Here is a 24906-nt window from a genome sequence, read left to right as displayed (position 1 = left end):
ATCAGTGGATGACTCATGTTGGCACTATCATTAATCGCTCTCAGCATTAATAGACAGGGGAAAACGGAATGTGGGCAAAACAGTGCAATTTATTTCAGGCGGGTCATATTGGCACGCTTCAGCAGCCCAAACTGGGAAAAAGTTGCTCTGCTGGCCCCTGCTCACAGTAATAGTCACGGGAGAATAACGGATTGAGGCCGCAAAGGTGGTGTTCGATTTAAGCTCAAAAAAGGGAAAAAAAAGAGCTGCCCTACATGGCTCAAATTTACTCTCTCAGCCCTCGCTCTCAGCGATTGTCGATTGGGGACAATGGATCATGGCTACAACAATGCATTTCATTTTAAGTGGGTTGCAATGACATGGTTCAAACGCATTTCGTTTTAGGTGAGCCACAACTGCACGCCGCCCAACAAGAGTAACTTCTGACGGCCCCCATCTCAGTAATAGTTGACTAAGATAAGGGATTGCAATTGCACGGGTGTTGTTTATTTAAGGCTAAAATAATGGAAAAAAAAACGAGCTGCCATACATTACACAAATTTGCTCATTCAACCTATGCTCTTAGCAAAAGAGAACTGAAGGAATGGATCGCGGTCAACACAGTACATTTCATTTTCTGACGGCCCCCGCTCACAGCAACAGTCAACCGGGGATAATGAATTGCAGCCAAACAGATACTGTTCACTTTTGGGGGGAAATAATAGAAAAAAGAGCTGGTCACAAAAAAGTTCTCTCTGTTTATATAACTGGAAATCGAATCGTGGCCAAAACAGGGCAGTTCATTTTAGGCGGACCCAATGGCATGCTTCAGCCGTCCGAACTGAATAAAATATGTTCTCTCCCGGCCCAAGTTCTTGGCAATAGTCTATGGGAGATAACGGATAACTTTCGTACCTGAGTATTTTATTTTCGGCGGCTCGGAACGGGACAGGACTCCCGACAAAAGTTGTTTCTGCTCGCAGCAATAGTCGACCAGGATAATGGATCATTGGTGCTGTTCATTTAAGGCTGAAGAAATGGTTAGCCAGAATGGTGGCAAAGTTCCATTGCCAGGAATAGTGGATTGCAGCTGCACAAGTGAAGTCAATTTTTTGATGAACAGAACAGCAAAAAAGAGCCGCCTGACCAGACAAAAGTATCCGCAGCAATATCAATTGTGGAGAATGGAACACAGAATATTTTTCATTCCGTGATGCACTGAGGACGCCAGATATGAAACTAGTACGGTACATGTGTCCAGCCGCGTCACGCTGCATCCATGAATTATTATTGTCCACCACATTTACTGATCTCTGCACCACTGGGCCATCCAATAAGGGTCGCGTCACCAGGTTTTAAACATTTGTGCTCGACAATGCAATACCGATGCGGTAAGCCACCCAAGATCCACGCGCGGGGAGCGCATTCTGAGACTTCCTAATCCTCCCCGATGTAGCCCGGCACAGAATACAAATTCTCGGCACGGGCCAGCACAAAGAACTTGCTGTACTGTGTATCTGCTGCTAGCGAAATTATGTTACGTCATGTAAGATTCACCCTTATTGAAAATACTAGTAATAAGTTTAAAATCAATAATAAAATATGTAATGCGTATTAAAAAACAATATACCGTATTTACGGCATCATAAGGTGTACTTTCTGATGTATTTTTCATATACAGTAATAGGCACACTGGACAATGAGGCACACTAATAATTTGAGTTGTATGAAAAATACGTTTAAAATGAAATAATGTATTTTATAGAGTGTAAATTAACAATAAATATAGTTTCACCACTAAAAATTGTTTTAACAACAAATGATTAAGTTATTAACCACTAAAGGACACTCAAAGACGACTCCATGTTTGGGCACCCCTGATATTTTCGAGATTTTCCTTTATAAATCATTGGTTGTTTGGATCAGCAATTTCAGTGAAATATATCATATAGCAGACAAACACAGTGATATCTAACACATCTAACATTAATTGAAATTAAGTTCATAAGATTTACAGAAAGTCTGCAATAATTACCTAAACAAAAGTAGGTAGGTGTATACATTTGGGCACCCTTGTTGTTTTTTCCCTGTTGTGTTGTTTGTGTCTATTCTATATTCTTCTATTCTTCTTCTGTTTTATTGATTTGAATACCTTGAGCAATAATTATTGAACAAAAAATGTGTTTGGTTAACACATTGACCCTTGAGCTACATACACATGGAAGCCAATCACGAGAAAGGGTATTTAAGGCGGCGAATTTCAAGTTGTTCTCTTTGCATCTTCTCTGAAGAGTCGCAACATGGGAGCCTCAGAACAACTGTCAAATGACCTGAAAACAAAGATTGTTCAACATCATGGTTTAGGGGACGGATACAAAAAGCTAGCTCAGAGATTTCAGACCTCAATTTCCACTGTGAGGAACATAGTGGGGAAATGGAAGGCCACAGGCACAGTTCTAGTTAAGGCTCGAAGTGGCATTACAAGAAAAATCTCAGATAAGCAGAAGCAGAGGATGGTGAGAACGGTCAAACTCAACCCACAGACCAGCTCCAAAGACCTACAACCTGATCTTGCTGCAGATGGTGTCACTGCGCATCGTTCAACTATTCATGCGCACTTTTCACAAGGAGCTGCTGTATGGGAGAGTAATGAGGCAGAAGCCTTTTCTGCGCACATGCCACAAACAGAGTCGCTTGCGGTATGCTAAAGCACATTTATTTGGACAAGCCAGCTTCATTTTGGAAAAATGTGCTGTGGACTGATGAAACTAAAATTGAGTCATTTGGACATAACAAGGGGCGGTATGCATGGCAGAAAAAGAACACAGCATTCCAAGACAAAAACTTGCTTCCCTCAGTAGAATTTGGTGGTGGTTCCATCATGCTGTGGGGCTGTGTGGCCAGTGCAGGTACTGGCAATCTTGTTAAAATCATTCATGCAGAGAAACAAGTACAAAGTTCTGGAATGGCTATCTCGGTCCCCAGACCTAAATATTATTCAAAATCTCTGGTGTGATTTACAGCGGGCTGTCCATGCTCGGAAACTATCAAACCTGACTGAAGTGGAGATGTTTTGTAAAGAAGAATGGTCAAAAATACCTTCAACCAGGACCCAAACCCTCATTGGAAGCTATAGGAACCATTTAGAGGCTGTTATTTCTGCAAAAGACTACTAAATATTGATGTCATCTTTCTGTTGGGGTGCCCAAATTTCTGCACCTGTCTACTTTTATTCAAGCAATTATTTCACCTTTTCTGTAAATCCTTTGAACTTCATTTCACTTCTCAGATATCACTGTGTTTGTCTGCTCTTTGATACATTTAACTGAAATTGCTCATCCGAACAACCGATGATTTATAAAGGAAAATCTTGAAAATGATCAGGGGTGCCGAAAGTTTTGCATACGACTGTATATAACCATATGATGGCCTGGAGACGGATAGGTGCCACCAGGCTGTACTTGCCGAAGACACGTCACATGAAATGGTGCCCCTAAGGCCCCATTGGTTAAGGGATCTAACCAACCAACCAACCATATCAACAAATAAAGACTCCTTTGTTAATAATTAACTCATTGAAAAAAAGGAGCGCATTTAAAAAGTGAATGAGAATAAATAAATAAGATAATAATGGAACGCCCTGTTAATATGTATGATTTTTTAAATGTACTTGTTTGTAATGAATGAAAAATAATCAAATTACTTTTTGGGCATAATGATTCAGACAAACTAATCCTCTGATTAATAAACACACCATTAGAAGTAATCATTAATATAAAGCATAAACATGTTGATAATAATAAAATAGTAATTATAAAATCATTGATAATATTAATAATAATAACAAACTAGTTCTCTGTATTTAGTGAACATTTTCTTAAAAACAATAAAGGATATATTAGTAATTATGAAATTAAAAATATTAATCGGATTAGTGACAACAGCATTAATAAAAACATAAATTAATAATCATAATAATTGTTTAAATGTTTGTTTCTATTTTGTTTGAATTTAGAATTCAAACTATAATTGTATGTTTTAACCTTGTTTTAATATTAGCAATAAAAAACAACAACAATGATAATACAATTAATACTAAACATTGTTTCCACTATTATTTTCACAAGTTTAAGCTAAAAAGTTGTATTTTCATTTGCATTCGGGAATTTACATTGAATGAAATGATCAATTAATCATAAGAGTACAAACATTGTCAATAACTGCAACATTAACTATAATAATAATGCTAACTTTGCAAACATGTGTATTTTTACTTCGCAATCATTTATGTTTAAAATTATAATTGTAAAGTGTACATAGAAGTAGTCACAATATTAAAAATTATAATAATGGTTTTAATTACAGTAATAGAGAATGTCCCCAAAAAATGTTTATCTTCAAATTTGTATATCCTTTTGCATTCAGGATTTTCCATTTAAAATTCTAAATGTATGCAATCTCATTACATAACAAAATTAAAACGACTCTCTCTCTCTCTCTCTCTCTCTCTCTCTCTCTCTCTCTCTCTCAAAAAGCTTGCGTTGAAAAAACTTGAAAACAATGCATTATTGTCAATGCCAGTAAGAGATGTTTATCAAGGAAAAATAATTATACTAAGTTTATTAATAATACTTTTCTCCACTATTATTTTCATTTTTTTAAGCAAAAACGTTTTATTTTATTCTGCATTGAGGCATATACATTTAAAAACATAAATTCATGCAGTTTCCATAAATAACGAAATTTAAAATGACTCAAAAAGCTCAAATTGCGTGAAAAATGTGCAGTATTGTCAGTTACAGTGAGAAGTGTTTATCAAACACAAGCTGCAAAGACACCAAATTCCACTAGAGTTCAGTGTTTCTCCGCATGAAAATTTGATTCCTGCGCCTTGAACCCAAATCGGATCAGCAGCTTCATTTTTTTGTGCTTTATTTAAAGCTGCAGCATGTAACATACTTATTCTTTGATTACGAAGAACTTTCATGCATCAAACTTTTTAATGTGTTCACATAACACAAACACGATTGCAAGCAAAAGAAAACAGTTAGTGGATATATACCAGTATATAAAAGTGACACATAAATGAATGAGGGGGAAAAAAGGCCATTGTTTTTGGAGTTCTTGACAATAAGAAGAGATTATGCTTTTGAAGTGGAAATATTATGACAAGAGATCCCAGCCAAGAAAAAAAATGTATTCCTGCTACGAAGAAAGTATTCAATTATAATTGTATTCCTCATGAAATAAATCTACAATGTATCTATATTATTTTATTAATTATGATTAAAGGTGGTGTCCATAACTTCAAAATATTGTAGTGGCTGACCCCATCTTCTGACTGAAATCGCAATTGCAGCTCCTTTTGTTTTGCTTTCAAGTGTGTGAAATTCTTAGACACGCTCAGATAAACTCTTCTTTTTTCATATTTTTGGGGGTTTGGGTTGTCATTTGGACTGTATTTGAAACAGTCCTTTTCTTACTTTCACCAATTTCATCGTAGATTGAAGGATTGCCGCCAGCATACCCGTGATTTCACCATCCACCCCTGGCCGGTGGATGATGTAATGTTGCCCGCAATATTTTTCCGTGTACTGTATATCAAAAAAGAAGCGAGTCTCGAGGTCATTGACATCAAAAGATTTTTTTTTTTTTTAATAAATGTAAATAATTGCAGACCAAATGCTTTTGTAGGCTACTAGAGGACAATGTTGTGTTTATAATGCAAGGTGAGTTGGTTCAGGTACAAAACAGTTAAGACATTCAATGCCAAACTTGAACATCTTTTTACCCCATTGTTTGTGAACAACTGGACAACTGGTTCATTTCTTTCTTCCTTTGTACCTTTCTTATTTTTCTCTCTCTCTTGCTCTCTCTTCTAATCTTACTTTCTTTCTTCTCTCATTTTGGCTCTTCTTTTTTTCTCTCTTACGTACTCTCCATCTCATTCTTTTTTTTTTTCTTTCTTTTTTTTTCCTCTTCACATCCCTTCTTTCTTTTGCTCTCCTTTTCCCACTCTCTCTCTCTGTATTTCCCTATCTGTCACTTTCTCCCTATCTGTCTATTACTCTCTCTCTCCTTTTCTATCCGTCCCTCTCTCCCTCTCCCTCTCATACTCTCTCTATCTCTATATCCGTCTCTCTCACTTTCTCTCTACCTCTCTCTATCTCTATCTCTATATCCATATCTCTCTCTATCTCTCTCTACCTCTCTCTATCTCTATATCCATATCTCTCTCTTTCTGTCTCTCTCTCTCTTTCTCTCTCTCTTTCTCTCTCTCTCCCTCTCTTTCTCTTTCCCTCTCTCTCTCTCTCTCTCTCTCTCTCTCTCTCTCTCTCTCTATATATATATATATATATATATATATATATATATATATATATATATATATATCCATCTCTCTCCCAGTCTCTCTCAGTTTCTCTCTCTCTCTCTCTCTCTCTCTCTCTCTCTCTCTCTCTCTCTCTCTCTCTCTCTCTCTCAGTCTCTCCCTCTCTCTTTTGCTTTTATATCTTTCTGTTTCTCTTTCTCTCCTAATCTATATATATATATATATATATATATATATATATATATATATATATATATATGTATACATATATATATATATATATATATATATATATATATATATATATATATATATATATATATATATATATATATATATATATATATATATATATATATATATATATATATATATGTATATATATATATATCCATCTCTCTCCCAGTCTCTCTCAGTTTCTCTCTCTCTCTCAGTTTCTCCTTCTCTCTCTCTCTCTCTCTCTCTCTCTCTCTCTCTCTCTCTCTCTCTCTCTCTCTCACTCTCTCTCTCTCACTCTCTCTCTCTCTCTCTCTCTCTCTCTCTCTCAGTCTCTCCCTCTCTCTTTTGCTTTTATATCTTTCTGTTTCTCTTTCTCTCCTAATCTCCTCCTTGCTTTCCTTTTTTCTCCGTCTTTCTTTCCTCTCTTTATCTAACTTTCTTTATTTCTCTCTCTCCCTCTCTCTTCATCTATTTCTCCCCCTCCCTTTCTTGTTCTCTTTATAGCTCTCTCTTCATTTTTTCTCTACCACTGTCTTTCTGGTCTTCATATGTCTTTCTGTCTTCATACAGTATACATTTTCTACTCCCATTGCCATGGTGACTCGTGGACTCAGGTCTCCATTCATGCAACCTTTTTTTTAGCGAGCCAGTGAGGAGGGTACGATTCCTCACTTTATTTTGCGTGCAGTCAAATTTGCACTCCTGGTTTTCTATATCAGGGTAGCACAACTGAAAAAGTCAGAGTTAACTTCAGCGCTGGTTGAACTTCCTCAGTAAAATGGGCCTCTGTCATTGAACATTGGGGGCGGCAGTAGCTCAGGAGGTAGAGCGATCGTTTTAGGATTAAGGGATCCCAGTTCGAATCCCGGCTTGTCCGTGTTACATGCCGAAGTGTCCTTGGGTAAGACACTGAACCCCCAATACCCCCAAGAAGCAGGTTAGCAGCCTTACATGGCTGCACAGATCATGGCCGCTATTGGGAAATGTGAAGCACAATGTAAAGCGCTTTGGGAGGTCATTGACTTGAAAAGCGCTATATAAATGCAGATCATTTCATTTCATTTCAACAGAACTGATCAAATGATTCATTTAAAAACATCATGCGAACCTCTTGTTTCAAGCACTGACTCTACTATTTCAGTTCTTCAAAGGAGCTGTCATGCCCATCACAATCAGATACGGGTCACATGAGTATAATAATATTAAAACAAATCTGATAACGTCACTTATTCCTAAGTGGGTATAAAAGCCAGCAGTGTAAAAGCAGCCTAAAGCAAACAGAGCCTCCCGATGCTTCATATCTTGCTCCATCTTCCCGGCGACGTGAAAACAATCCCCCACCCTTCGTTCTTCCAAGGATGTGATGGTTTTTAAAAGATAAGCGCTTGTCGCGGCAACTGCTGCGAGATTATCATAATTGTGTTTTTGCACGTCTCGCCATAAAGAAAGTCGTCATCCTTCCCGTAATCTTCGCACATGCGGCAACGGGTAAAAAAAAACACAAAATAGCAACCATAGAACTGGATGATTTCTGCAGCTGCCTTGCCGGTCGGATTGCACAATGGAACGGGATAATTAGACCAGTTGTCAAAGGAAAACAGCAGCGCATAACACAAAACAGCAGCAAAAGTTGAGCGGAGGGTTCAGTGGGATATGTTTACAGTTTTTCTATGGAGTTTGTGCAAATTCTGGTTTTTACCCCCACACAAATTGGAAAATATGATAAACCGTTGATTATTTCACTATTAATCAGCATTTATTTGGATTTTTCATTCACAACACCTTGCAAAATTAGTGTCAGGCTTCAAACGTTTGGATAAAATGATCTAAATATTATATAAGAATCAACAACACGTGGAACACATTCATCATTAAACATTTATATCGTGTTAACAAATAAGACATTTAAAATTAGGCCTTGGCAAAAATATTGGCCACCTTTGAGTTAATACTTTGCACAACCTCCTTTTGTTGCGATCACAAGCCTTTTTGGGTATTTATCTATACGTTTTGCATATCTTGAAAAATAAATATTTGCCCATTCTTCCTAACAAAACAGTTCAAGTTTCTTGAGTTTTGACGGTGATCGTTTATGCATAGCATTTTTCAGATCTTTCCATAAATGCTATACACTATTTAGATCTGGACTTTGCTTGGCCATTTTAACACCTTTATATTATTAGATTATGCTTTTTGTTCAGGGTTGTTGTCCTGTTAAAAGGTGAACCTGCATTCCATTCTCAGGTCTTTTGCAGACTCCGACAAATATTTTGACACATTCATCCTGGATTTAGCTCAATCCACCTTCTCATCAAATTGAACGATCTTGCCAGTCCTGGCTGAAGAAAAGCAACCCCAGAGCATGATGTTGCCACCACCATGTATGACAGTGGGGATGGTGTTTTTTGGATGATATGCCGTGATACTCTTACAGCAAACGAAATGCTTTGTCCATTTAGGCGTCGCCCCAAAATATACGCAGATAAGGAGATATGGCAATGGGGGAACGCTTTTTATTCAGAAATGTTCAAGCAACGTTCATTCAATGTTTGAGCAATGTTCAAAGTTCGTTTAAGAAACGTTGGGCTTTATACTCGTGCTGGAAACATCTTGTAATGTTTTCCCGGCCCAGCATGCTCAGTCAACAACTTGTGACTTCCTGCAACAACATTATCCCATGACCTCCGCCAGATGTCTTCACACGATAGGTTATTGTCAGCTCAAAGGCCACTAGCTCACAGTTCATCCACAACACCTTCAGCCCAAAAAAATAAATTTTGCTTGTATCTGACCAGAGCATCTTGTTTGACATGTTATTTGTGTCTCCTATATGGCTTCTTGCAAACACCAAATGGACCTTATTATGGTATTCTTTCAAAAAGGGCTTTATTTCTTGCCACTCTTCCATATAACGCAAATGCCTAATAGTTGTCTTATCCACAGATTGTCGGAACTCAGCTGGGTATGGCTGCAGGTCATCCAATGTGATCATGAAGCTCTTGCTTGCTTCTAAGATATGTTTTCTCCTTGCTCCGGACACAGGTCTTAGTAGGTTTTTAGGATTTATGTGCACTGCATTTTCATTGCACAGTTCTTCAGGAGATGTGTAAACGTTGGGAAATCTACTTTTGTTCCATTTCTGCTTTACACTTTTACACATCTTTATCCTGGACCTGCTTGATGTCTTCTTTGGTCTTCATAATGCTAGTGTCTCTTTTCACAGACCTATGAGCCCATCACAGAGCATGTGCATTCTAACTGAGACTGAATGACACACAAGTCCACTCTGTTTTTTATTATAAGTCATTTAGTTCAACAATGGATCATACAGAAGGCATCAGGGAACATCTCGAGTCAGTTGGCTGAGTTGAAAAATCAGGGGACCAATGTTTTTGCTACACCTATTTTTTTATTTTTTTCCATTGTGAATATAATATAAAATGTTGAAAAATATAGGTTCAACTTCACGATTGTGGCTCACATAGAGTTGATTCATGGAAAATATTTCCAGATTTTTAGCTTCTAAAAACCTAAAATATGTCAATATGATTAAAAGTACTGGAGGTACTGCGGTACTGTGTTCACTAGGCACTGCAACAGGGATTTTAAATCACGTTTAGTAGCTGCTGTTTGTTTTCTCCTACATTACAGGACTGCACAAACAAATCACAACCCGCCTTCGAGTTGTTCATACAAGTGTAACACAATGTAAATATGCAGCTCCCTGTTTTTGTTTTTGTTTTTTTTCATCATTGTGTGAAAATGAACTCCATTGGCTGGGAGCATTAACATAGAAATTGTGCTTTCCTAATGCAGATAGAGGAAAAGACGTAAGGGGTACATGGAAGGTTGGTTAATTGGGCCATTTTTTTTTTTTTTTAACACGTTGTAAAGCCTGAGAAAAAATAAATGAAAATGTGTTCATTTCTATGTTTTTCTCACCCGAATGTCACTTGTTTATGACCAGTGACAACTATATAAAGCAAAGCTCTCAATTGAGATCAGTCAATTCTAAGTTTGAGTGGGTAGTGGATCAGTTTTGTGACATTTTAGTATTTTTACTATTTTCTGATAGGTTCCTTTGGAATTTTGTTAACATTTCTCAGTCAATATCATCATCTAAGCTGCAAATCCTAACACACTTTAGCGCATGAATACATTGTTTTTAAATCGATTGCATTCTCGATACACAGGTTGAATCAATCATTCAATCAAAACTAAATCTTACAATGAAAACTATTTCTGATTTCGGCCATGACAAATTCTTTTGTCATTTCAGGAACTTTTTATTCATGACCAAAATACAAAAATACAATAATACAAATACAATACAAACAAAATATTGAAAAAAAAGGGAAATTAAGTGTTAACATATGATGAGATCATTTTTGCGTATCAATTACCATTTAAAGTGAACATTCTGGGATTATTTTTGGGATTGAGTATTAAATGTTGAATCTTGAGGTCTAACAATGGTATTAGGTGTTTTGATTTTAATGCAGTTTAAAAATGTTTGAAAATTGAATTATTTCTGACATTTTCTGACTTTAAAGCAAGAAATCTTGACAACACTGTTGGGTTTGTCACTATGGAACACCTTCTAAACCTTTTCTGAACTAGTGCACACTTTCGAAAAATATATATAAATTACAAAAAGATCAAGCCACACTGCCTTTAAAACACCATTATACAGTATTGTTGAAATTCTAGCTTTTATTTTATATTTTAAATTGACTATTAATATAAACATGTGGAAATAATAGTTAAAATGACATATTGTCCTATAGCAAATAATTGTACTCATTTTTAATTCTCATCTCATCAGCTGCACCGCTTATCCTCAGTAGGGTAGCGGGGATGCTGGAGCCCATCCCAGCAATCATCGGGCAGTGGGCAGGGGACACCCTGGACTGGTTGCCAGACAATCGCAGGGCACACGGGGACAGACAACTCACTCGCTCAGTCACACCTAGGGACAATTTGGACCGGCCAATTCACCTGAAATGCATGTTTTTGGAATGTGGGAGGAAACCGGAGTGCCCGGAGGAAACCCACGCAAGCACGGGGAGAACATACAAACTCCGCACAGTAAGGCCGGGAGCTGGATTTGAACCCACTCAGGAGGTTCCCATGACTTCAGAACTGTGCCGCACATGCGCTAACCACTGCGCCGCCGTGCTGCCCTTCATTTTTAATGTATTTTTCTTATTTTATGTACCGTTATTTACATTTCAGAAAATCCCAAAAATGATTAGTATATCCTATGGCTGCAATAAAAGATTATTTGAATAATCGATGTATCACTCGATTATTTTTTTCCACTAATCGATGAATCTGAATTAGAAAAAAAACAAGTTTTTTCCCTCCTATTTAGTAAGATTTAGATAAATATTGCACGAAACAACAGAATATTTGATCATTTCAAACAATACAAAATCCAAGTGTTTGTCAAAATAGCTCAACAATTTAAAAAAAAATGTATGCCGTACACGTGTACGATAAAAACGGTATCCCCCTCTGCTGAACCAAAGTGATACTACAAGTTTCTCACCGAATCAAGATGCACAGGTAAATGTGGTCTCGAGTCGCCCTCTGCCTGATCAAAGTGTAACTACAAGCATATCCCCTCAACGTCACCCATAATTGAATGCACTCTTATTTGTGTTGAATTTACGAGCTAAGTGGCGCACAAATCACTCGACACAACTAATAGATGATAACATTCGTTGTTAATGCTCTAAATCATTGATTCGTTGTTGCAACCCTAATACAGTAATCCCAGGGTGATCGTGTTAAATGGAAGTGAAAATCTGGGAAGTATTGTACAAAACAGTTCTCTTGTCAACAATTGTCTTTGTTTTTTTATTTGCTTTTCCTTGCCATGTAAATAAATAGTTATTTGTTTAGAAACAAACCATGGTGCATAATTCATTTGTGTGTCTATATGTTTTCTTTCGGATTGAAATATCAATGGACTGCAAAATCGATGATTTAGAGCTACAATGCAATATGTTTTGATGATTGCTTCCTTTAGAACACAATGAGACTGTATTTTGACTTAATCTGGTGGGGAATCTTGAGCACCATCTGTTGGTCGATGAAGTAACCACCAAATTAGATTATAAACCAAAGAAATATAATTTAAAGCAGTTCTCCCGACAGCCAACTTTGATTTTGACTGAAAGTATACACCAGGCAAGCACACGGAGTCCAGCCCATGCAACATACACACTCAACCTTCCCCAGTGATGGCATTTGCTGCAGAACACAATGGGATACTTGAATATTAAGGACAATAAAAAACAAATACAAATCCACGAGTGAACCAGCGATAACTGAAGCACGAACTTGCGAGAGGTTACTGTATTGTAAAAACCCAAACAGCTGCGATTGAGCCCGTTCTGGACTAAAAATCACCTTGCTGAGCTGTCAGTAGAAGAAGCAGCGGACCACCGTCTGACAAATGAGAATATTCGCCGTAAAGCATCAAAGCGTCAACATTTGATGGAGTTGCCTCACAGGAGGCAGCTAACAATGCCTGGCATTGATAAATGCCTTCAGTTGCTTGCTAGCTTTTAATGAGGAAAAAAGCCCGGCGAGGAGTAGAGGTTTCTTATTTATTTTTGGGGGTTTTGACTTGGGCTAAAAAGTAGGAATTAGAACCTGTATGGTTTTAGCATTGATGAATGTACTCCCGGCACGGCAGTGAACTTCGCCCAACAGTATTTGCAATTTCACTTCACCCTCCGGTTTGCTATCTGTCTCCGTCCTTTCATCCTACTTTTCCAACATTTACCTTTCATGCATTTTTCATGAAACGCGATATAAGTCGGCGGCGTTTAGCATTCGCTTACTGCCGCCGGGCTTCTTTTGCGATATGATCGCGTCACTCATTTGACATTGAATGGCAGGCCCGGCAGATTACGTAATGGCGGATAATTGTAGCTTAATGTCCCTCGTGTTGAGTCTTAATTATTCATTGATAGAGCTAATTGTATGCAGTGGTAGTGTCAACACGTTTTTGGAAGGTGTTTAAAAGGGAATAAACTGATGATCCATCCCTCCATTATCTGCACCGCTTATCCTCAGTAGGGTCGCGGGGTGCTGGAGCCCATCTCAACCATCTTCGGGCAGTGGGCAGGGGACACCCTGAATTGGTTGCAAGCCAGTCGCAGGGCACAGAGGAACAGACAACTGATGATATTTTACTATATTTATTTGTGTATAATGATCTCTTTAAACACTGGATATGTAAGAATAAAATATTGAATAAGTAAATATATAATCATTTTATAAAATATGATTTTTAGAGAATTATTTCACAGATAAAAGATACTTTAAGGGAAAAGAACGATACCATTTTTCAGAGTCTTAAATCATCAAAGTCATTAAAGATACATTAAAACAGGTTTTGTGACCCATCCCTGCTACGAATGGGACCGTAAATTACTTGATTTAATAAAATATAGGCTTAGCGACAAAGCATTGATGGTTGTGAGTACCCTTGTGCACCCCCTAGATTTGTTTGTAACACTCATACAGAACATAAACTCTGTAACAAAATCCTAGCCAGTCGAAAGAACTGAAAGAATAAAAAGTTCTACATTGCTGCTAGAATCAAAATCTGAACTGTTCACGACTCCATAGACGGGTATAGAAGTCAGTTATGTACTGAGTAAAACTGCACGTAAATATGGAACATGATACCCCAAAAGAGAGACAAAACGGTTTTGTACTCATGTTTTAATGAATATTTGGATTTTAAAAGCAAAAACACCCTCGGAAATATCTCGACTACTTTGTTTACACAGTTTTGATTGCATTCAAATGTAATATTTGTTGTAGCTCAAGAGCAAATTTTACTGTTGTGAGTGACCCATTTTACTGCTTCTTAGTGATCACCATATTTTCCGCACTATAAAGGGCACCTAAAAGCCTTCAATTTTTGTTTTAATCCGACCATGCACCTTATAACACAATGTGCCATATATATGGATCAATATTTAGTCGCAACAGGTCAAATCAAATCAAATCATTTTTATTTGTATAGCCCATAATAACAAAGAGTCTCAAAGGGCTGCACAGACCACATATTATTGCATACCACATAACGATAGAGAGAAAAAGATGGGGAGGGAGAAAAAGTCAAGTCAAGTCATTTTTATTTGTATAGTCCTTAATCACAAAGAGTCTCAAAGGGCTTCACAGGTTATTGCACAGACTATTTTTTTACAGACTATTATTACACCATCCCCTGATCTGTTGTAACCTAAATGAGGGCAAGGAAAAACTCAAAAACCTCAACATGAGGAAAATGAAGAAGCCTTGAGAAGGGACCGCACATGTGGCATCCCCCTTTCAGACTGCAGATGTGGCATCCCCCTTTCAGGATTACCAGACAGCAAAGGATGTTGCAACAGGTCTCACAACTACAGAAAGCAGTGATGAGTCATTGTGATTTTCTGGAAAATGTGTATTCTTACTGGCATGAGAAATCATTGACATGATCAGTGTCTCTAAAAACAATGTTTTAGTAGTCTACTGTGCTTATTTTAACCTTACTTCTAATTATCGAAACTTGAAAATAACACAGTGGTAACATTGTAACCACATGCACGGTTTACGGATCCCTTAACCGCCAAAGTCATAGGGGTACCACTTACTGTAGTGTGTCTTGGGCAAGTACACCCTGGCGGCAATCATCCATACCGTTTGTTTTCAGGTAGGGGCTTGCTCCCCTAAAATTAAACTTATAGTGCTGGTTTCCATGTTTACCAATCACAGGAGATTCGCCCTGATCTGACTCAGATACAGCCCCTTCATCAACTGGTTGCTGTTGTTTTTCGGTGTTATGAAGGAGTCAGAAACTCATGGCTCGCGAGACATATATGGCTCTTTTTATGAGTACTTAAGGCTCGGAGATAAAATCGAGTCAAAACACACTCCCTCCTGTGGAGTCTCAAAGCTGAGAGGGGGGTTTTTAAGGGTTATTGTTCTATCTCCGTTATTCATTATCCATTACCTGTTATCGGTCAGGTCAGTTCATAATACGCTACAAAGCCTAGGAGCCGGGACACTTACTCTCAGCCAAAAGGCCAAGCTAAGGTCCTATCCCTAAAGCCTTGCTGCGATCATTGCGAATGCACCTCTCCCGGAGGTACTGCAATACCGGGCCGATGCGTGGAGTGGACAGAGCAAGCTCTTATTCCATCTCCGGATTGCAAAAATCAACTTAGCCAAAGGCCAAGCTAAGGACCTAGCATCAAAGCCAGAAGTTTCTGGCCAGCTCTTATTAGTTTACAACCCTAGAACCACAGTCGGCTGGTTAAACTCGATGTTGGTACATGCAGGCCTAAGTAACGCTCACATAATTCTCGGTTCAGTCAAGTATATGTAGGGCACCTTTTGAACTACAGTTTTATAGTCAGGGTGACACACCAACATACCCTGTTTTGGCAGTAGGTCGCTAAGAAACCCTTTACATGTAAGCTCATTAAACTATGTAAATGCACTGTTGAACTACTTTATGATGAGGACTCACAAAACAAAAGGCAAATACCCGGAAACACCAGCAAACCACTCTGAGCTGTTTGATTGTGTGAGTGGTAGAAGTGGGCCGATCTATGCACACAGCGCAAGGCACTCCCTTCGCTCTCTTGAAGATTTTTTTTTTCATCAGAACTTTGCTTTCACCTTGTTTTCAAACCATTATTTCGGACACAAATGAGCACTCATAAGTCATAAGTAACTCATAAGTAATTGAGGGAGGGAGACACAGGCTCTGGTATTATTATTTTCATTATTAATATTATGAACAATATTATTAGAATGTCATAATCTTTTTCAAATCATCAAATTACATGATAAACAACTGTAATGTGACAGAAACCGGGCAACTGCCACAAGCAATTATATTTCTGTAACCATGTTTTGATATTATCTTTTCAAAGAGTTCCATGTAAGACATTCAATCTGAATTATTTCTACAGACCTCTGTAACCGCTTATAAAACCTTGATCTCGGATAAAGAGCGAAGTATAGAACATTTGATGGGAAAAAAAAACAAAAAAAACTCTTGAGTATATGTCTGCTACAAGTGGCTGGCTATTAGCATAAAAAACATAGTAATGATTTCAGACTTATAGCACTAATCAAACGAACATGTAGTTCTCGCATTCAAAGGGGTTGGCGACCCATGGTTTATATTGTGCTAGAGTAAACGTTGATTTATTTAAGGGATAATCGGGAAGAATTCTGCCATCCAAATATATTTTTTTAATTCAATACCAGGGCATTAAACCCCCAAATATTATTTTCTTTCTAACATTTCTTCACAAGCTTTCCACTCTAATTCTTTTTTTAGAACGCATCGTTTTAGTTTTGACTACATGGCCTTATCTCGGCCCACTTCTTCCCTCCGGTCAAACTGGCTGCAAATTTGCCGTACGATTCTTTGGAAACCACTGTATTAAGCCAAGTTTGCTTTGGGCGCCTCGTATGAGCCGATGACCAGCCAACGGACGCCTAGAGACAAACATGAGTTCGTGTAAGGACAAAGAACCAACCAAGCTTGCCTTTTACGTGCGCAGACACCCCTCGCTACATTTATACAGTTATCGCTGGTAAACGACTTCACAGATTTTGAAATCACTTGACTTTGTTGTCATTGATATCAAGGAATTGTTTATTGTGTTCTGAAGCACACAGTGGAATCAAATGCTATCAAAGGGGTTGTATGTGTGTGAGTTGGGTGGGCGTGGCTATCTGTGACCGTGACAGTGAGAGGCTGTTTCATGTGGCCACCAAAAAAAATTGCGAAGCAAAACGGCAGCTAGCTTTTAGCGGCTAGTTTTATTGTAAACAAATTCGTCAATTGAAATGGGACCCTGAGGAAATTCCGAAGAGCACAAATACATGGAGATTACCAGAGGGTGTTCTGTGGATTGTGATTGGGTACGGTAAGGGGCTGCAGGTCCAACCTACTGCTATGGCTACATTACAAGCTTTAAGGGAAATTTCGGTTTGATTATAGTTTGAATGTGCCTTTGTATGATGTTATCCTCAAAAGAACCTTAACAAAGCCAAATAATATATCAAGGTGCTGTTTGTATTCTTGCTACAAATGTATCTTCTTGGGACCCGCAAACTATTAATCAAGATGCCCTTCGCTTTGGTGCTGGGAAGTGCAGGGAAGAACTTTCCTCCCTCTATTCCTTTTTATTTACATAGACGCATTGTACCTTTTGTGTTACAAAGTTTCATTGATCTTACTGCTCACACGACATTTAGCGACCAGCATTATTCATTTCATTTAAACATGTGATTTCTGTCTACACCAATCAGATTATTTTCTTGTATTCATGTAACCTGGCTTAAGACAATCAGATGCGTTGTTCTATGCGTGCGCTGTCCAATAAATGAGCTATAGGGGGAGTGTGATTCCTTCCTAAGCCAATCTTGGAAGCACGCACCTCCAAAAAACCTAAATATCCGACTCAGAATGTGTTCTTTCCTTTATCCTAATACAAGCTCAAGTTTTAACCTTGACAAAAGCCACCCCTGCCAAGCATGTAACTCACCAATGCCAGATATATTACCAAGGAAACGGATGACCTGGAGCTACAACTCGTAGGAAAGCACTAAATTCGGGTCGGCTATATTGTAATCGCGGAAAACTATATATGTATATATATATATATATATATATATATATATATATATATATATATATATATATATATATATATATATATATACAGGACTGTCTCAGAAAATTTGAATATTGTGATAACGTTCTTTATTTTCTGTAATGCAATTAAAAAAACAAAAATGTCATACATTCTGGATTCATTACACATCAACTGAACTGTTTCAAGCCTTTTATTATTTTAATATTGCTGAATTTGGCTTACAGCTTAAGAAAACTCAAAAATCCTATCTCAAAATATTAGAATATCATGAAAAAGTATACAAGTAGGCTATTCAACTAATCACCTGAATCATCTAATTAACTCGAAACACCTTGCGAGGGTTTCCTGAACCTTAAAAAACACTCAGCTTGGTTCAGTAAACTAAATCACAAGTATGGGGACGACTGCTGATCTGACTGCTGTCCAGAGGACCATCATTGATACCCTCCATCAGGAGGGTAAGACACAAAAATAAATTTCTCAAAGAGCAGGCTGTTCACAGAGTGCAGTTTCAAAGCATATCCACAAAAAGTCTGTTGGAAGGGAAAAATGTGGCCGGAAACGCTGCACAACCAAGAGAGATGACCGCAGCCTTAACAAAATTGTGAAGAAGAGCCGCTTCCAGAATTTGGGGGAGGTTCAAAGACAGTGGGCTGAAGCTGAAGTCCAGGTATCAAAAGCCACAGTTCACAGACGTGTCCGGGAAATGGGCTACAATAGCCGTATTCCCATGGTCAAGCCACTTCTGAACTCAAGACAACGGAAGTGTCTGACTTGGGCTATGGAGAAGAAGCACTGGACAGTTGCAGAGTGGTCCAAAGTCCTCTTTTCAGACGAAAGCAAGTTTTGCATTTCATTTGGAAGTCAAGGCGCCAGAGTCTGGAGAAAGGCTGGAGAGGAGCAAAATCCAAGTTGCTTGAAATCCAGTGTGAAGTTCCCACAGTCAGCAATGGTTTGGGGAGCCATGTCAGCTGCTGGTGTTGGTCCACTGTGTTTCATCAAGTCCAGAGTAAATGCAACTGTGTACCAAGAGATTTTAGAGCACTACATGCTTCCATCTGCTGAAAAGCTCTATGGAGATGAGGATTTCATTTTCCAGCATGATCTGGCACCTGCCCACAGTGCCAAAACCACCAGTAACTGGTGCACTGACCATGGCATCACTGTCCTTGATTGGCCTGCTAATTCCCCTGACCTGAACCCCATCGAGAATTTGTGGGGTATAGTTAAGAAGAAGATGAAAGACACCAGACCTACAAATGCAAATGAGCTGTAGGCTACTATCGAAGCATCCTGGGCATCAATAACACCTCAGCAATGCCACAGGCTGATTGCCTCCATGCCACGCCGGATTGATGCAGTAATCCGTGCAAAAGGATTCCCAACCAAGTACTGAGTGCATCAATGGACATGTTCAAATGTTTGATTTAGTTTTGCTGTTATAAAATTATTTTTTTACTTGGTCTGAGGAAGTATTCTAATATTTTGAGATAGGATTTTTGAGTTTTTTCAGCTGTAAGCCAAAATCAGCAATATTCAAATCATAAAAGGCTTGAAATAGTTCAGTTGATGTGTATCCAGAATGTATGACATTTTTGTTTTTTTAATTGCATTACAGAAAATAAAGAACTTTATCACAATATTCTAATTTTCTGAGACAGTCCTGTATATATATATATATATATATATATATATATATATATTTATATATATATATATATATATATATATATATATATATATATATATATATATATATATATATATATATATATATATATATATATATATATATATATATATATATATATATATATATATATATATACAGAGAGAGAGAGAGAGAGAGAGAGAGAGAGAGAGAGAGAGAGAGAGAGAGAGAGAGAGAGAGAGAGAGAGAGAGAGATTAGGAAAATGTTGTTTCCAGAGTAAAAACATCTCTCTTCAGCGAGTCTTCTGCTCTTTGACATTAGCGGCGTGTTGTTGTATATGACTTATTGACAAAATGATTACTGGCCACAAAAGTGCCTGACAAGAGCTTTAAGATGACGCATGACTCCAGCTACACAATGCACACATAACTGAAGGTGACTTAATCTTAGCATACTAAAAATTCAAAGAAAAAAAAAGCCTGTACATGCAGACGAGGAAAAATGCAGTGATAACCTGACCTCTTGTCCTGGCCACTCATTAAACCCTTAACGGGCCGCCACAATGTTAATGTACGAATACATGTCTGTAGGATGTCACCAGTCACTGAAACATGACAAGCAGTCGAAAATAAGATACATGAAAACTATAAAGCTAACCAATTACGTCCCTTAGCAGTCATCAAATGGGTTAAATCTCCGCAAATACGCCTTTGTTACACCCAGGGCCGTCCAGTGAATCCAACCATGTACAATATCTACTCCAAAACAGACAAGAATAGTGACGGATTAAAATAAATAAGCATAAAAGCATTTCTGTACCATTGGACATTCCTTGTTGTAATCTATTAATTTCGCTGCATAATTTCCATTTAAAAATAAAAATACACTTTTTTTTCCGAAATGGCTGTTCGCCATTACACCTTTTGATTGACACCTCTCTCGGCTGATAACAGGCTTTTTTTCACCGTCCACAACCCACTTTAGCATATAAGGGCCAGTTTGAATATGTTGAACCAGTAGTCACAGATTCAAATGATGATTACCACATTGGTTATCGAATGAAATTCTCAAAAGAACAATACGCAGATGTTCAAAATATATTCAAATTAGACCCCAATATAAACATGCGTAACGCCCCTTGTGACTCACTTTTATGCACCGTTTTTACGCACAAGTAAGCACAATCATTGATTGACTAGTCAAACATTTACAACTCTTTTAGATGGCTATAAAATTGGCCTAAGCAGAGTACAGTTTTTATAGCTGTAAACTTGTCTCAAAATGGCCACTTTTTTAAAAGGCTTGACCTTCTCTTAGAAAAATTGGTCAAATTAAATGTTTCCTTTTTCTGTTTGTGAACTAATTTGAAAAGGTACTAGGTGAGGCTTCAAGCTATTGTCGCAACTGTTTTCCAGCTACGATGACAATGCTATACGCATCTGAAGGCAAAAAATGCGAGAATAAAAACTTCCTATTTTTGTGTGTTCCAACTCATATTATCCAATGTTAGTAGCACTTGCAGTAGGTATTTCAGTTTTGAGACAAAACTTCAAAGTCTTATCTTCAAAAGAGACCAAAACCACCCATATTCGCCAAACGGTTCAAGAACAGTATTTGTTTCACTGTGAGTATTTCTTGGATTGTGATTTTACAGAAACATTAATCGGGTTAAAGAAAGGAAAAAAATTGCCTAATATCGTTTCTTGGCTCGCCGGAGCTAATTACTGGAAATTAAAGTTGAGCACATGTGAAGCGAGACCCACAAATTACACGTTCGGGGGGAACATAGTTTAGTTCGACGGATATCGTTAATAGAAGATGGACAAAAGTAGACACATTGTCTCACGCCATCTTTTAAATTTCAAACTGGTTCCTGCGTTTCCTTTAACTTTTTTAGTGAAAGACGTTTTCTAGCATAATGTTTTATGGTCTCATCATCATGGCACTCCTTGCGCTGTGTCAACCGTCTTTTATGTTTTGTTCTGAACTAATTGGTATTCGAACATATCTTCCATTTTCTCCCTTTAACGTTTTGTTAAGTTTTTCCTAAATAGGGTTGCAGCATTACAGTCTTGTCCCCATGGTACTCTTCTCTGTCCATATGTGGGAAAGTTTCTGACACTCTATACCTTTCATGTTTTTTTTGGTTAAAACTAGTTGGTGTTCCATGTTATCCACCATTGACATCACTTTTTTCAGTTAGAACCAGTAATTTCAACATAGCTTGTGTTTACTTACTACATGTTTTGTGTTTTGTGCAGTTACAACTAGTTGGCATTTCAATATATCATACGTTCTACTCTTTTTCATGTTTTGTTCTGTTAGAACGATTTTATATTTTAACATGATCATCCATTGTCTTCCTTTCATGGTTTGTTCAGTTAGAGCAGGGGTGTCAAACTCGATTTAACTCGGGGGCTACAAGATAGAACAAATGTTCTCTCTTGGCCGGACTAATGAGGAAGGAAGAATGAAAAGGAGAGATGGACAGAAAAAAGAAGGAAAGAAAGAAAGAAAGAAAGAGCGCAAGAGAGAGAGAATGTAAGAAACAAAAGAGATGAAAAGAGAAATGAAGAGAAGAGAGAGAAAAATAAATTCAAACAGAAATAGATAGAGAGAAAGAGAGAAGGAGAGAAAGAGAGAAGGGGAGAAAGAGGAGGAGGATGCAAGAGATAGAGAGAAAAGACAGAGAAAGAGAAAAATGAAGCGAGAGCAAAAGAAGGTAAAAAGGCACAGATAGGTAAAAAGACAAAGAGGAACAAAGAAAGAAAAAGATAGACAGAGCGAGTGAAAGAGAGAGAGATAGAAAGTGAGAGAAAAAGGGAGGAAGAGAGAAAGAGAGAAAAAAAGAAGAAATACAAGTACAGCGTTTGTAAGAGGCGGCTGGCTTTGGCAACATCAAGTGGACATATTTCAACCGGCAGCTCTTTTTTCTCTTGTACTTTCCTTAGCGTTGTCTCGCGGGCCAGATTCAATCCCTCAGTGGGCCTGATCCGGCCCGCGGGCCACCTTTTTGACACCCGTGGGTTAGGGGTAGTTTGTGTTCTTACATAACCTGTGTTGTTTTCCTTTCATGTTTTGGTAATTAAGATCTACTAGGTGTTTCAACAATTGATAGCAGGAATATTTAGAGGCACTTTAAAGTAGCTTTGATGCATTTGAATTCTTAAGATCCTCGTAAAATTTGTATTTCTGTTTTTTAGTACTGTATCCAATACAGACGACTGTAAATAAATCCTTTTCTAAAATCTAATTTCCGTCCGCCTGTATGATATCCGCTTCTCCGAAACCTACATCCACTCATCTAATTTCCTTTAATGAATTCAAAAAGGTATTTTATATTTATATCTGTTCGATACAACATAGTGAGTAAGCATAGCCTCACCCAAACCAAAGGATTTGATTAGCAGGAAAAAGACCGGGATGAAATGTCAACTACAGATTTGCTGCATGTTGTTGCATTCCCAGTCCTATTGCATACAAGGTGTAATGGAATAGCTCTCAACCGTAACATTTACATTAGCACGTGCCGCTTTATCACATCCCCGGAATTCGCCGTCCGCCAGAAATGGTAATATTCCGTAATTCCATAACTGCAAAAAATTCATTCCCGGGACTCGCTGGCGAGACGCCTTTGGAGATCAATTTGAGACAAAATACATGCAATGGAGTTATAAATCACACAGCTTTCTGTTTCTGTTCTTTTTTTCAATACAGTGCGGCACCTGAGAGGCTAGGACTGGAAAAGTCGACAAATTCATCTACCTCATCTAATATTTCATTTTGCATAGCCAACGGCCTCTGCTGATGTGGGAAACCGCAAAAAATTGGAAGTTGAAGGCTGTGGGATACGACGCAAATCTACATATCAAAGCTAGGAGGGGTGGTTGAGGTGGGTAAGGGGGGAATTAGGTGAATAATATCCCGCATTTATACATCGCTATATATTTTTTCAAAAACGAGAGCTCGTGCACTGGGAGGAAGTCAGTCATTAGACAAAGCTTTTGTTCGTTTTAACAAAACGTCGCAGCGGATTTGATAAGCAGCATAAGTGCTTAAGTGACACTGACACTCGGTAATGTTTAATTAGCGAGGAGAGAGTGAGGGTATCGCACTTGTGTGTTCTTATTATATGGTCCTACTGAGAAAGATGAAAAAAAGGGTAACAAAGAGGTAACATTATGGATCTTTGAAGTCTGTACCGTCAACGGAAGTTAATGAGTAATCAAAGAGCCTCATGGCATGAGTAAGAAAAGATCTCTTCAGTCTGTCCGTGGTACAAGACAGTGACAGCAGTCTGTCGCTGAAGCTGCTCTTCTGTCTGGAGATAATGCTGTGTAGTGGATGTGATGCATACAGTGGAACCTCGGTTTTCGAACAAATCGGAGTCCGACCAAAAATTTAGAGAACTTCTTGCTCCGCTGTTCGGTCAAAAAATCGGAGTTCGAACGCCGGTAATGCGTGAGTGCGTACGCTAGGGTGCGATGCTGAGCGGCGTACGGGTGTAGTTGCTCTTTTCGTGACCAACTGTTATCGCGTGCGCACGTGCTTCGTTTTGCTTTCGCTTTTAATATAGGTGTATGAAGTGTTTTAGCCCCTAATTATGCCTCCGAAGAAAGTCAGTGCAAGCAGCAAAGTTGCTACAGGTGAAAAAGTAGTGCTTACAACTATGGCATTTAAGAAAGAAATAATAGCAAAATATGAAGGAGGTGTGCGAATGTCTGATCTTGCCTGCGCCTTCTGCCCCGACCACAAAAGTACGAAATCCTATTCATAATTCTTTTCTTTATCCTTTTTTTTATTTTTACACGTTCATGTGAGCGTAATCTTTCGTACGGAAGATTACGATAACGCGAACGTACGATTAGCCTGGGTTAGCTTTATGTTTGCGTTAAACATTCAAGGTAAACATTCAGGGTGTTGGAACGGATCCCAACATTCAGGGTGGTTGAACGGAGCCCCCTTTCCAATGAACCGCTCACCACTTGTTGTGGAGACCCGGGTGCTAAATGACTTGTAAACGACCTGTTTTTTT

The 24906-nt window shown here is 38.1% G+C and overlaps 1 protein-coding gene and 1 pseudogene across 4 annotated transcripts in view; both read right to left on the bottom strand.

Moving 5' to 3' along the window:
- astn2 (astrotactin 2) overlaps positions 1 to 24906 on the bottom strand; it is a 391785-nt gene that overhangs the window by 95677 nt on the left and 271202 nt on the right. The window lies entirely within an intron of this gene.
- On the bottom strand, positions 15665 to 15808 carry LOC148350741 (U2 spliceosomal RNA; annotated as a pseudogene).

Source organism: Urocampus carinirostris, chromosome 16 (assembly GCF_059441175.1).
Source record: "Urocampus carinirostris isolate Australia breed hairy pipefish chromosome 16, RoL_Ucar_1.0, whole genome shotgun sequence".
Taxonomy (NCBI): Eukaryota; Metazoa; Chordata; class Actinopteri; order Syngnathiformes; family Syngnathidae; genus Urocampus; species Urocampus carinirostris.
This window is presented reverse-complemented; position numbering and strand designations above follow the sequence as displayed.